Raw genomic sequence first — 14,627 nt, forward strand, 5'->3', positions numbered from 1 at the left:
GAAATCTTGGGCGTTTGTTGAGCTTGCTTTCACAAGTGGGGCAGAACGGGCTCCAGCTAACGCGCTATCTCCCCTCTTAAGCTAATCATCTCGTGTGAATTAACCAAAGGGACGTGAATTCTCTCCGTTCACTTTTTGCAGAGCAGAGACACTCCCAGGAAATTCCTTACGAAGACAGCCTCGGAAAGCCTCTCGAAAACAGCGTGTGCCTGAAGCTACCCGTGCTTTGCCTTGGCTTACACCATGTCAGTCTTCTGAAGAGGAGGAAAGCCGCCTGACCTTTTACATAAGGCCCCAACAAAGAAACCCGCCTACCCGAGGCACTTGGACTGAGGAAGCTGAAAATGCAAAGATCTCTCCGTGAGAATGGTTTTTACATTGGACTTACACAAGCTGGATAGGACTAACTACCTTCAGGCGCTATCGGCAGCCATTCCCTGTAATCTGCCTACCGTTTTAAATATCAAAAGCCCTTACCTTTGCAGACCGAATCGGAGCCATGCTCTGAAAACCAACGATGCTGCCTCTCTAGTCAAGCTCTCTCAGGGTGCTTTTGCTCAGTGATCACACACAAAATAGGAATATTTCACAATTTATGCTCCATTTTTCCGTGTATTATTCCCAGAAAGGAGTACTAATAACAAAACCAGAAGCTTTTACAGAACCTTTATCCTGAAACCAACGCCTAGACCTCTCTTCTCAAAAGGAAAATCTAACCATTTCACAGCCACCTGTCCAGAAAGGCCTGCCCTGGGCAGGGAGCTTTAGGTCCAGCCACTTCAAAGGCTAGGGCTGAACTTACAGTTCCTGCAGCATACATATTATTCTGTTGACATTTTAATACATCAAACAGCAAGAGGGAAAAAACCAACCCTACATCTTTTAAAGAAAAAACTGTTGCAAGAGTGTCACAGAACCACGGGGGGCGGGGGGGGGGGGGGGGGAGAAATTTAAAGTTGAAGGAATGAAAACACTTTACGAGTCTTTGTATTTCTGAAAAGTCACATCCCAAAGTCTTTAATCCCATTCAAACTTAGCAAGATGGCAGATTACCAAACTGAAATATCCCACTAAGTAATACGAAACCATTATCATCTCTGAGAATCACGCACCAATTTTTAGATTTAAAAGAATTTATGACTTCTCTAAGAACATTTCTTACGTATATTCACCATAAATGTGCTGCCATAAAACTTCAGTGCTGCCCTGATAGGGTTAGCACGCAGCACCAGGGAAAAAAACCACGGTTAGAAATGAATGATGAACTGATGCTCAATAGCATCTGAATGACAATGTCTTTGGTGTAGAAAAGAAGTTCTAGTAACCAGAACTTCCCAAGTATAATTTAGATCCAGAGAACACTCACGTGCAAGATGGCTTGAAAGGCTCTGCCTAGATTATACCTCACAGATACGCTCTTGACCCCAGATGTTGCTAGTGAGCAGTTTCTGCAACAGCCACAAAACCAGTTTTCCAATGCAGTGGAGGAAGACAAGCTGAAGACAACGTTACGTCACCAAACCCACTTTTCTTCTTCAAATTAGCCATCTCTTCCATTTCTCTCTCTTTCAGCTTTCTCCGCCAGCTTTCAAAGACTTCTGGCAAGTTTGTGATTACAAGATATCCTCCCACATTTCCTTAGCGTTTTACCTAGAAGAATTCCAAGAAACCAGGACTTTTGTAAGCACTGGATGTCGCACATCAAGCACGTATTCTTCTACGCCCAGCTCCATGTCTAAAACACAGATCTGAAGGCAGCTGTCAGAACAGCAACTACAAAAGAAGAGCGCTGGGAGGCCCCCAACACGAGGCACAGCTACCGATCGTGGCCGAATCGCATCACCGCTTCCCACCCCGCTTAATCCCCAGCGCTGCTTGCCCTCCCGCGCCCCCCACACGCCGGTGGGACGGGCCCCAGGCTGACTCGCACTACGTGAGGACGAGCCACAAAGCGCAGAGCGTGGCTCCCGCGGGCCGTGGCCGCTGCGGGGGTGGTCTGCGACGCCGCCAGCTGGGCGGTCCCTGGGGCCCCGCGCCCGCCGTCCCCACGCACCTTCTTTGGTCTGGGCGCTGGTGATCTGCAGGTCGCGGTTGGCCGCCTTCAGCTTCTCACGGCCCACGATCTGGCGCTTGAGGTCACCCAGGGAGATGTGGAGGCCGTTGAAGGTGACCGTACCATAGGTCAGCTGGGAGGAGAACTTGTAGTGGACGCATGACGTGGTCCGGGCCAGGCGGTGCCTGCTCTACAACAGCGTCTACCGCGGATGCGCAACGGCACACTGCGCCCACCCCCCTGCGCCTCACCCAGTGCATTATGACAGAAGGCCCACGGCACACGGGCATGTGTTTGACCATCGAGCACTACCTAGGGGAGGGGGCCCGTCAGCCCTGCTCCTGTCACTGCCCCGGGCCACCGGTGTCCCTGCCTGTCACCACCCACTGTCCTGCCACCCCCTGGGCCTGTGGTGTCCCTCCTGTCACCCCCAGGCCTTCACCACCCAGCGTCACCTCCCGTCAGCCCCTGGCCCGTGCTGCCTCTCCCAACAGCCCTGGGGCCATCACCGCCCGATGTCCTGTCGCCCCCCAGCCTGTTGCCACTCGGTGTCCTGTCACCCCCTGGGCCTTTCCAATCAAGGGTCTCCTTCCTACGATAAAACGTGCTTCCATTTCCTCACAGGTAACAGCCTGGAAGACAGAAGATGAAGCAGCATGTGCCTCTTGTGAAAATACGTACAAAGTGATGGTTGCATTCAGTTGATCCTTAGTTGCTTCCCGCGTAAGAAAACTGTACGTTAATTTAACCTGTTGCGTACAGGCTAATGTTACTGTGTAGGCAGCAAGCGTGTGGATGTCAGGCTTTCTGCTACGTACTCCTGAAGTCTCCAAGAAGCTCGTGGGTCGAGACAAGGAAAGGGAGCTCTCTCACCAGTTAGCATGACAGGCAAAACAGACTCAAAGTCGACTTGGTGAAAATTAATGGGGTTTATTGCCAGATGAACCAGGCACCTTTCCGCCATCTTGGGGAGGATCACCGTGCACCCTGAATCGATACAGGCAGGTGTAGTCCGGGTGGCCCCAGTTGCTCAGCACTTGCAGCCTTAGGTAGTTCACAAAAACAGAGGGCTCGTTCTGAAAGGAGAAGAAGAAACGAGGTGCCTTTTCCTCTCTAGCATTTGACTGCTGACAGAGGAGTGCCACAGCGACGGACTCCTTCCACAGCTTACTTCCAGCTGCCCTGTGAGGTCTTTTGACCTAGCGTGATCCAGACCTTCTTATCCTGTTCTACCTCGTTTGGCCACAAGAACAGTAAAGGAAGAAGCAGCTCCCAGAAGCTTCGGCAAATAGACTGGCAAGGTCTGCTTGGAGGCACATGCTTCCACAGTCACAAGACCCAGTGGCGTTAGTATAACATCTCGTTGCCTTCTCTAGAGAGCCACTGAAACAGAACGGCCTCCCTGTCACTTCTTGCTACCAGCAACCACAGAGTCCTCCGAAAGCCCACGATTTCTACTCTTTAACTAGCAGGCCGGCAGGCGTGCATACTACGCGATGGGGCCACTTGTACGCGCTTGGAGTCCAGACAGTCAAGCTGATTTCAGCTTCAACTGTGGCGGTTCCAAGTGCTGAAGCTTAAACCCAAAATGGAAGAGAAAAAGAACGGCAGTCCAGGCGTACGCCGTTCGCAAGTTAAAGCGGAAGAAAGGCCGGCATGGCACATGCTCAAGGAGAGGGCTGCCTAGAGCCCTTTGGCAGGGAAACTTCTGCCCATGCAACTGCATTTCTCCTCCTCTCCTATAATTCTCCTCCCTCTTTGTCCCCGTACCTTCAGCTGGAAGGTCTGACTGGGATTCAGCACCGCCCGGAAAGTGAACTGTCCCAGGAACGTTCCCTGCTCCTCGTGTTCTTCCTTCAGGCCCTAGAGAAAGACGGGGAAAACAAGAGTGCCTGCTCCACTGTGGGAAGGCTGAACTTCAGTCGCTCGAAGCACTGGTTTATCGCGGCTACGTAGTCCACGGAAGATGAGCTCAAGGAGAAGACAAGAAGCTGCAGCTGGGTAGCATGCCAGACTTGCCTCCTCAACGAGTCTTAGCTGCCAGTCAGAAAAGGAGCAGACATTCCCAGGGAGAGGGGAGGTAACCTGAGGAAGCCGCAGGCTGCTGGACTCTTTGACCCCTGTTCACCCCCGGCTTCACAAATGCTACGCAACCCCCTGTCACCCCCCACTCTAGAGAAATCACTTACGTAGACAGCAAAGTCCTTTGGAGCTCCGGAGATACTGTCTCCGTGGAAGGTTGTCCCTGAAACATGGTCCATGGTGACTGCTCTGGGAATGACTGGCACAGCCAACTTGATGAAGACGTGTCCCTGACCTCCTTCGAAGGGCCAGCAGTTTCCCGGATGATTTTCAGGCTGAAAGGAGAAGCAGAAACTACGTTCGTGTGGAGAACGGTGCCCTGGCTCTCATTCCTGCCGCGAGCATCAGAGGATTAGGAACTGCTTTGGCCAATCAGCTCTGCTCTGAGCTGCAGCCAATGCCTTCGGTCGGACCCTGCGGGTACCCAACAGAGAAGCCGTCGCGAGAATTCACGCGTCACAAGACCCCTTCAGCAGAGAAGCACTCCGATGGCAGGGAGCTGGGTGCCTTACCGGTCAAAGCTGTCCGGCCTCTCCTGGACCGGAGCAGCTCACCAAGAACAAAGCTCCTACCTCAAGAATAAGCTCAGGAGACCTCAAGTAATCCAGCACCGGCAGGGAATACAAAAAGAATTTTCCTTTCGTATTCTGGAGGGATGGAGAAGTCTTTGAATGAATGACAGCAGCCCCTGGAAATTAAAACACGAGCACGATCATCCAGCAAGGTCAGGAGGAATATTGCACTGTTGACTTGAAAAAGGCTTCGAAGTAGACATCCATCTCCTACAGTGGGATTCCCCTCTTTCTTACTAGCATGATCCCTCTGGAACACACAGCAGGGACTCATGGAACTGCCGTAAGGGGCCATGGAAAAAGACAAGAATGACAAGTAGGCTTTTTGCTCTTCCGATGCGGTCCGGCCCGTTACAAACTCTGTCAGTGGGTACAGTTTTAGGGCACGAGGTGGCCCTTGGCTTCTCAGCCCTTCTCTCCTACCACTGGCTGCGTTCAAATGCCTGTCTTGTCCAGCTGGACAGGAAGCGCTTTGGAACCGGTTTGTTTGCACAAGGTCACGGCACCTGATGATTTGAGGGCATAATCAGGCATCAGAACTTGCTTTTCTTCCAGCTTCTCCAAGACTTGATTGATTATGTCTTGAACAGCCTGGGAAGGAACACAAAGGAGAGCACCTGTTAGAAGGAAAAGGAACGGGGCAAGCGGCTCCCCTGCGAGGCCAGCCAAGGTGAACTGGGACAAGGTGAAACTCAGATGGAATAAGGGATGCCGGAATTGCCCGGAAACCTCCCAGGTTTGCTCTACTCTGATTGACCGGCATCAGAATGGAGGGGCTGCTCACTCCAATGCTCTGAATGCTGAAGCTGCGGGAATGGGCCTTTCCTGCGGAGATGCCCCATGCCAGGCAGCATGGACAGACAAGCCTTCTGGGCCTGAGACGGGACCGGGCTAACTATGGCCTGCTGAGACCACTCTTTCTTTCCGGTCCTCCCTTGAGGAGGACCCGAGATCTGGACGGAGAGGAAGGTGCGACTAACACAACTGTCGTTCCCGTCACGGCTCTCTCCTCCCCCGTAAGGAAGTGCGGGGCAACAGGAAAAGGAAGGGTGGCAATGCACAGCACTTGCTCCAGCAGCACCAGCCTTTTGGCGAGCTGTGACAGGGAACGGTAGTAGGATACGTGCCGGAGGGTGGAATAAGGCCTCTGAGTAGAGCCTTCTGCAGTGGGCCCTTACCCATCCGGTAAAGCCTGGGAGCTTAGCCTGCTTCACGGCTTCCTGGAGAGCATGCTCGGCGACTTCCTTGACGCTCCATTGCAGGTGATAAAGCTCTTGCCGGAGCTTCCGGAGCTGTTCTTCCAGGGTCAGGGTTTCGCTCTGTGCTTCTCCTAACTCATCCCCTGCTGGCCTAGAAAAAGTGAGCAAGGGAGAGACTGTAACTGTTGTGGCTGGCCTCTCGGACACTGTGGCAAGAAGCCGTGAGCGAGGCAAGAAGCCTGGTGGAGAAGGCTACCAGTCCCTTTCTCAGGCATTAGAAAGGTGGAGCTGCGAACAGCCCAGCCCAAGCAAAATGGTGGACGGATGGCTGGCCACAGTCCTCTAATGGACGGGGGCAGCTAGAGCTGACCGTTCGGCAGAAGGGAAGAAAGGGCAATGGGAGAAGCCGAGGGCGCTGTGCCAGGTGAAGTTTGTGTGAGACAGGACATGAACAATGTCCTGTCCTGTTGGGGCCGAGGGGCAGAGCTCCTCTAAAGAACCGTCAAGTCAAGGGGAAATCGTTTTTACCTCTGAGTCTTCCAGTCCCCTCCAGGGAAGGGCAAGCGCTCCTGGAACGACAATTAAGGGAACAGTCATTCCAAACAGAAACAGGCCTTCTGCAGAAACGAAGGCAGCGCTTGCTGAAACCTCTGCGGGCCCAGATCTGCCTAATCATTGTTCTCTATCAGCTGTGTGCAATGCCACGAACTGCGGAGACACTGGTGTTCGGTCCGGTTGACCTTCACCCGAATGACCTGCCAGGGGGGCTACTAGCCACTAGGTACCTAGCCACAGGCTTTTCATGAGCGGCACTTTCTGCCCTGGAGTTACGCTGGCAGATCTGAAGAAACGTAAATCTCACCTGCTGTTGGAGAGGCTGAATAGAGGAGGAGATGTAGGCCCGGCATACTGCTGCAGTCCTCCAGAGGCTTTCTTCGCCAAGCTCTGCCACGTGGTAAACCCCTGTCAGACATACACCAAAGCTCTCCTTACACTTAGAACTTGGTCTAAGGCTGGGTCGTGCCTCGGGCTGCCCGCTCCCCTTTCCGTGTCTCTCCCAGGTGCCACAGCTGTCTCTCCTCTTGCAGTCTTTGGAAGAGGTGATGATGGCGTACGGGGTCCGCAACAGACAGACATTCCCTCCCCTGGAATATGCTCCTCGTCCTGCAGAAGCTTCTCAGCCTCCTGGGGCAGGCGAGGTTAACCACTGCCCCTCCCTCGCCTTAAGAGAACTGGCTTAGCCCTCCCGGGGAAAGCAAGTCACCCCTTCCTCGCCCCCACACCCCTTCCTCTGAAGCAGGGGGGACTGGCTCACCTCTGCTGGGCATTTTCTGCTCTTAGCTGGGCTCCTCTGGGCACAGCAGGGGAAGCGGACCCGGGCAGAACGGAGCCCTGGGCACCTCCTAAAGCACCGGCCGCAGGTCTGAGCTCTACAGAGACTCACCGAAAGAGGACAGACTGACAAGCAGCGCCAGGGTCGCCGTCTTCAGAGCCTTCGTTTTCCTACAGAGCAGCAAGGACAAAAAGGATGGTGAAGCTGGGGGCAGCCGTGCAGTTCAGCAGCAGACTCGAGAGCAGCAGTAGGGACTGCACCTCTTGAACCTGGCGTTCCTGGCGGGAGGCTTGGCGTGGTCCCGCACAGGCTCGAGCCAGTGGTGGGGGTGTCACCAACTGCAACAGCGGGGCACTTGGTACAGCAGCCACTGGCACTGTTTTCTTAGGGACAAAGGGCTCAGGATGGACTCCGGAATAGGAGAAGGAGTCCCAACCAAAGCTGTGGCCATACTTGACGCCTGTGGGGGTGCAGAGGGATTCTTTGGAAATGGAAAGGACATAACGAACGCCTGTTTCTCCTGCCCACCATCCGATCGGTACTTGTGCTGATACTGTTCTCCACCCCCTCTCAAGAAAAGGTTCAGCCTGTGCCCCTACAGTTCAACAGCCTGCAAGGCGGGTGCGGGGGCAGTTTTGCGTCTCCCCTCTAGCAGCATTTCTTTAGCAGCCGGTTTATCCCTGGCCCTTTTCTTGGCAGAAAGGCAGACAAATGCAGACTGGGTAAAGAGGGAGGGAGGCAGGGAGGGTTGACTGGAAAGGCATGCTGGTAATCCCTGGGCAACCAAGGAAACGCCAAAGAAACACCCTGGTGGCTAGGCCCTGCTGCCCTGAAGCCTCATCTGCCAAGAGCCAGCACACACCACTCTGCAAGACGGAAACTCCTCCTGCCTGTTCCAGGAGGCTCTCAGAAGGCTTGCAGCATACACTTCATCGGGAATGAACAGTCCCCTTCTGTTTGACTAGAAAACTTCTTGCCCCGCTCTCTTTTTCCTAAGGCAGACCACTGGTGAGAAGCTGCCCACGTTTCCGAAGGAAACCTCATCTCTCAGGAACACGAGCCAAAGCCACTGCCAACAGAGGAAACATTGGCGTCCTTCTGGTTTGCGTCCAAAGGAACACCAAGAAAGCTCAGGGACATAGCCCATCCTGCAGAGCGCAACAGAGGACTGTGCTAAGCTCTCGCAATTACCACGGCAGGAGGTAGCTGGGCAACCGTTTGGGACTCCCTCCGTGCGATCCAAACTGGACTCGACCCTCATTGCACAGAGACAAAAGGCTTTGCCTAGTCCTGGCATTCGGGAAGAGACTGAAGAGACTGCTGCTGCCTTCCACAAGCTCCAGACCGAGCTCTCAGGCTGCCCTCGTGTTCTTCCCCCGTCCGCCCCCCACCCACCCCAGCTAATGAGGTGGAAAATACAGCTGGGGAAAAGGGAGGAGGATTTTTCAAACATACCTCTCTGGATCGGGGGCCTTCCTTGGCTTTCTCCGTGTACCTGCTGAGGTGCGGGCACCAGGCATCCTGCTTGCTTGGAAGCGAGCCAAAAACTCTGCGCTCTCCGTTCCCTCAAGACCGAGAGTGACAAAGGTGCAGGGACAACCCCAGTCTTATGCCCTGCTGTGTCGATGTCAGCACCGACGCTGCTTTGTGACATCAACGGCGGTGGGCCACCTCACAACAGAAAAGGCAGCGCCACGTTTCGAGGCAAAGTGCGACGTGACAGACAGCAGGTTTGGCACGCCTCTCCGCAAGGGAAGAAATCCTACAAAACCAGAACGTCTCCTCCCAAGGGTTCAGAGGAGAGGAAGGGAGCGTACTCGACTCTGAGCATGTTTGCTGCTCCACGTGCCCTTCAGAGGCTGGAGTCCTCCCTTCTTCCTTAGTAACAGATACCTTGTGTTTTGCTTTTCTCCCCAAACAAACGACTCACAGAGTTGGAAAAAGCATGCTACCTTGTCCCCCAAAGGCCAAAAGGAAGCCTGTCCAATCACAGATGAAAGGCCAGAGCCAGACTGCACAAAGAAATAGCTCTGCCAGAGTGGATGCTGTGTTGGATGAGAGCCAGGTTTATGAGACGACACGCGCACATCCCCCCACGTGCCATGGGGGAGAGTCGCTGCCCTACACTTCCAAGGGGCAGCTCCCCTCCCTTCCCCTCCCCTCCTGTCATGTCCCCTCCGCTTCCCCCCCGCTTTCCCTCCCCTCCCTCCCTGAGGAGGCCCACCCCCCAATGCACCCTTTCTTCCCCCAGAAAGCCAGGCAAGCTTTCATGTCTCACACATCCTTACGTTATTTTAAGGCTAGGCAGATGCATAAGGCCCTCTGAAAAAAAAGCTGCGTCTCATTATTGTGCCTTAAACCTACGTGAAAAGATGACTCACGCTCGCTGACATGCAACACCTCCATGCAGGAGCTAGTATTAATACGTCGGTACTAACCATCTTACTTGCTACACTTCAAGCAGTTTTCGCCATCCAGCCGCTCAGGGTTCACAAAGGCCTCCAGAGCTGCAGTGATAGATGAGGCTGCCTGGAGGAGTGAGAAAGGGGAGCACTGAGCTCGGGGGAACGCCCTCTCCCAAACACTTACTAGGAGTTTACGACAAAACCCAGCTAGGGGACACTGGGAGACCCACCGTGAACCCGCAAGCAGTGTCCAGAAGGAGGCAGAAAGAGGGCGTTATGCTGAGCATGTCCCGCATTTCCCAGGGATTCCCGAGGCTATCAAGATCTACCTCTCCGTGGCACTGCACGGTTCAGCTACCGATGGTGTGCAGGGTCATCCGCAAGGAAAACAATACAACCCATCAGCCTAGGAGTCAGACGGGTATGGAGGGAAGGCAAAAGGAAGAAGGATGAGAGTACGTCAAGGGTGCGGAGAGGATAACGCATGCTTGTCCAGCTTAAAGCCAGCGCCCATGGGGAGATCACTGCCATGGCCTACGCAGAAGGACACAGTCCGTTCCACTTCCCACCCACCACCAAGCCACGTTGTGCTCGCACTATACATTTTTAAGGCATTTTTAAGTTCTGTGTCCAACAGAAAACACCTGGCTAAGTCTGGGTGCCATCAGGGAACACCCCAGAATTCACTCGAGATTGTCAGCACACCAACGTTCAGGGATGAGCACCAGCCACGTCCGTCGCCTTTGCGCATCCAAAAAGTCCCAGCCTGCTGGTGAAGCCGTTACTGCTTTCCTGTTGCCAGTGTTAGCAGCAGAGCCCTCTGGCTCTCCAACCCCCACTTTCCCACATGCTATCCAGGACTGAATGGCTTTCAGCCGCTACCTTAACGGCTCTCTTGCCCCTGCTCCTTTTCTGTCTTGCTCCCTGCCGTATCACTCAGAGTGGGCTTCTTGTCATTCTGCACTGAGCCCAGCTTCTCAGCAGGAGGACTACACCGCTGTCCCCATGCTTACCTATCGGAGAATATGGAGAAGAAATTATAATTAGCAAATAGGAATTCTAGCCGTAGCCCGTATCTATCTAGTCTATAGCCTACAGCTCTGAACGTACAGACCAGCCTATATTTCCTCTATCTACTTACTCGATGATGTGTCCAGAAAGCCCAATCAGAATTACCTTTAACAGAGAATGCAAGTGGGGGGAAAGGGGAAGAAAGAAAAGGCGGAGAAAAGGAAGAGTGGAGGCACACAAGTAAAAAAGAGAGGAGCCGAGTTATCCCCAAGACCAGCTCAGCCCACCTCGCTCTCGCTGCCAAGAAATTGTGCAGCTTGGGGGAAAAAAAGCTGACTTTGATGCACACAGCTGTCTGAGTTCAGATGGGAAACAGCGGAAAAACCTTGACAAGGCACCTTTTCACTCTCCTCCTACCTGTGGGCGTGCTGGGACTTCCTCCTTTCCCTGAAGTCCTCCCAGACCAACAGGGACGTGGCATCCGTCCCGTCCACGTGCCACGAGCAGAAACAGGTTTGACCACGAAGGGCGCAGCAAAGAAAGAACTGCATCTGCAGAAGCAAAGGGGCGGCCGTGCCTCGGCTCTGGAGAGGCCCAAAGCCGCCCTGGGCCCCGGGAGCCCCCGGCGCCCCGGCATTTGCTTGGCCCCGAGGCCCTGCGGGGCCTGCCAGCACCGGGGACCCCCGGGGACAGAAGCCAAGGACAGCGGTCAGCCCCTGTGGGCAGAGGGACAGGGCTCTGTCCTCCCTTCTGGCCGCAGGAGGATGCCCCGGGCCGCGCCAGCACGGGGCGCCTCTCCCCCTCAGCGCCCGGGGAAGCGAGGCCTGAGGGAGGCCCCGGGTGCCGGGCTCGGCCTGGCCGCTGCCAGCGGCTCCCGGCACGCAGCTCCTCCTGCCCAGGGCGGTGGCTGGCGCACAGCCAGAGCCACCGGTTGGGAAAGCCTTGCCGGGGCCCAGCAAACCCCGGGCAGCTCCCCTCCGGCCCTGCCCCCGCCCCTGCCTCTCGCCCTGCCCCTCCCCTCCCGCCCTGTGCAGGCCCGGCCCCCCCAGCCGCGCCATTGGCCACGGCTGAGCCAATCAGCGGAGCCGGAGGCGGGCTGTCAGTCAGAGCCGGGGGGGGCGGGGCCGGAGGGGGCCGAGGCCCAGGGGCCTGAGGAGAAAGGGCGGGAGCCGGGCCGGGGGCAGCCGGGGCCGGGGGGGAGCAGGGCCGGGGCAGGGGCAGGGGCAGGGGCAGGGGCAGGGGCAGGGGCAGGGGCAGGCATCTGCCAGTGCGGATGGGCCTGGGGGCAGGGACCTGGAGGCCTCACCGCCCACGGGCCCCGCCAGGGCCCAGTCCCCAGCCCTGGGCCCGAGGGCTCAGCCCCAGGGCCAGCCCCAGCAGCGGGGTCGGAGCGGTTCCTGCTGCTGCCCTGAGGGTCGCCAGCCCGAGCCCTGCAGCCGGAGGTCAGTGCTTCATGTCCGCAGGCCAGGGGAAGGCAGAGTGGCCTCCTCTCCCCAGGCGGCTCCAGGCTTTGGAGCAGGCGTGCTCTGGTGGGGACAGGCCGGGGGCCTTTGCTGTCCCCAGGCCCTCCTGTGGGTCTGGTGCTGAGGGACAGCCCCGTCTCTGCCGACAGCCTTTGATGAATGGGCATTTCCAGACACGGAGCTGGTTCTGCCTCCTGGTGGGAGCACGCGCCGGGGCGTTGTTGTCAGAGCAGCCGGCGGGGAGCGCTCCTGGTTGGAGGCAGCTCCCTTGGCAGATGCTTGTGTTGCCGCCAACCGGTCCCAAAACTTTCCAACACCAATTTGGCATTTAGAAAGCAGGCATTCTTCATTGCAGCGCTGGATGCACGGGGGGTATCTGCACCCAGCGTGCGTGTCGTAGGTCACGCCAGCAAAGTATTTATCAAACTTAAAACGTACACATTCATTAATTTTCCGAGAAAAGTCATTAATATTACAGTTATTTCCCAGAAATCATTTACATATTTCCCCTCCCACCGCAGCATGCGCTGTTTAATTCTGGGGATTCTTTTGGGGGTCCTTGGGGGTTGTATCTGTCCTCAGCCAGGCACACAGCAGCTCTCAGACGAGGACTGGGCCTATTCCAGGGTGAAGTGAGCACTGGGGGTCCCCCGCCTGTTGTGTTTAAGGCAGGCAGGTGAAAATGTGCGGTTAGAGCTGTCTGTGTTGCTTACCCTTTGGATTGCAGTGCTCCCCTCTAGTTCTCTGTAATGCTCACTTCTACTACTCGGCTCCATCGGGCTTAAATTTCTGCAAGTTGATGCTACGCTTTGCGATTGTTTCGGCTTCATTCTTCACAGGTTTGAAAATTCCCTGTTCAGGTCTCTCTGCTTTCTTCTCCCCTCTGTCCCACAGAACCGTATGTGGCTGCAGGGGCTGCAGGGTCTGTGTTTGCTCCCCGTGGTGAGGAGAATATGGACATGAAAAAGAATCAGGTAGTGGTTCTGAAAAGACCCCTTTCTTTGTGCCCATTTTCACATGCAGTTGCCTGTTGTGGGTTCTTACAAGATGCGAGTTACTCGGAGTCTTAGCAATCCCTTGTTGGCATGCCTGTGCTCGGGAGGTGCATCAGAAACTCTGTTTGGGCATTGCTTATGTCAGACAAGTCACCGTAGCCCTTTCTGGAAAAATAGCTCCTGGGTGAGTTAGTTCCTCAGCCATAAGGGCAGGGATTCTGTTTGCATCTGCAAGAACTTGGGAGCAAACCCTGCTGACGGAAACCCTCAGGAGAAAGGGAAGGCTGGAGAGAGCAGAAGAGATCCGTAGAGCTGTGCTGTTTTACCCCCGATGGTGTCACGCCTCCTGGCACGGCGACTGGGTAAGGGTGCTCTCAGGGTGTTTTCTCAGCTTTTCCAGTGCTCCCCACCAGAGAGGCGACGGCCCTGGGGGAAGGGCGGCCCCCCCCTTCCTTGTGCCCCCCAGGATCTTGTCACGCTGCATAAGCTCCTGCGCAAGCAGAAGTGGCCGATAGTCGACTGCTTGAGGGAGGCTGGGGTGGGCACGAGGAAGATGCCGGGAGCAGACTTCCTTCGAGTCATCAAAGGGGTCTGTAGGGAGCAGAACGGGAGTGACCTGCTGCCACTGCCGTATGTCCTTGCGTGCAGAGCCAGGGTGGTTCCACTGTAGGCAATGGTGGCGGTTCAGCAAGGGGCGCTTTCTCTTGTCTTACCCTCAGAGCACGACTGCCACAGTCTGGAAAGCTGGAGGGGAAAGGGAGGGCAAGGATCTCAGCCAGCATGGGTTTATGAAAGGGAGGTCCTGCTTCACTCACCTGGTCTCCTTCTATGACAAGGTGACCCGCTCAGTGGATGAGGGGAAGGCTGTGGATGTTGTCTACCTGGACTTTAGTAAGGCCTTTGACACTGCCTCCCACAGCATTCTCCTGGAGAAGCTGGCTGCTCACGGCTTGGATAAGTGCACTCTGCGCTGGGTTAAAAGCTGGCTGGACGGCCGAGCCCAGAGAGTGGTGGTTAACGCAGTCAAATCCAGCTGGCGGCCGGTCACGAGTGGTGTTCCCCAGGGCTCAGCGTTGGGGCCGGTCCTGTTCCATATCTTCATTGATGATCTGGATGAGGGGATTGAGTGCACCCTCAGTAAGTTTGCAGATGACACCAAGTTGGGTGGAAGTGTCGATCTGCTGGAGGGCAGGAAGGCCCTGCAGAGGGACCTGCGCAGGCTGGATCGCTGGGCCGGGGCCAGCTGTATGAGATTCAACAAGGCTCAGTGCCGGCTCCTGCACTTTGGTCACAACAACCCCGTGCAACACTACAGGCGTGGGGAGGAGTGGCTGGAGAGCTGCCTGGCAGAAAAGGACCTGGGGGTGTTGGCTGAAGCCGCCTGAACACGAGCCAGCAGTGTGCTCAGGTGGCCAAGCGGGCCAATGGCATCCTGGCTTGTATCAGGAATAGTGTGGCCAGCAGGAGCAGGGAGGTGATAGTGCCCCTGTACTCAGCACTGGTGAGGCCGCACC

Source organism: Platalea leucorodia (assembly GCF_965183815.1).
Source record: "Platalea leucorodia genome assembly, chromosome: 23".
In the NCBI taxonomy this organism is placed as follows: domain Eukaryota; kingdom Metazoa; phylum Chordata; class Aves; order Pelecaniformes; family Threskiornithidae; genus Platalea; species Platalea leucorodia.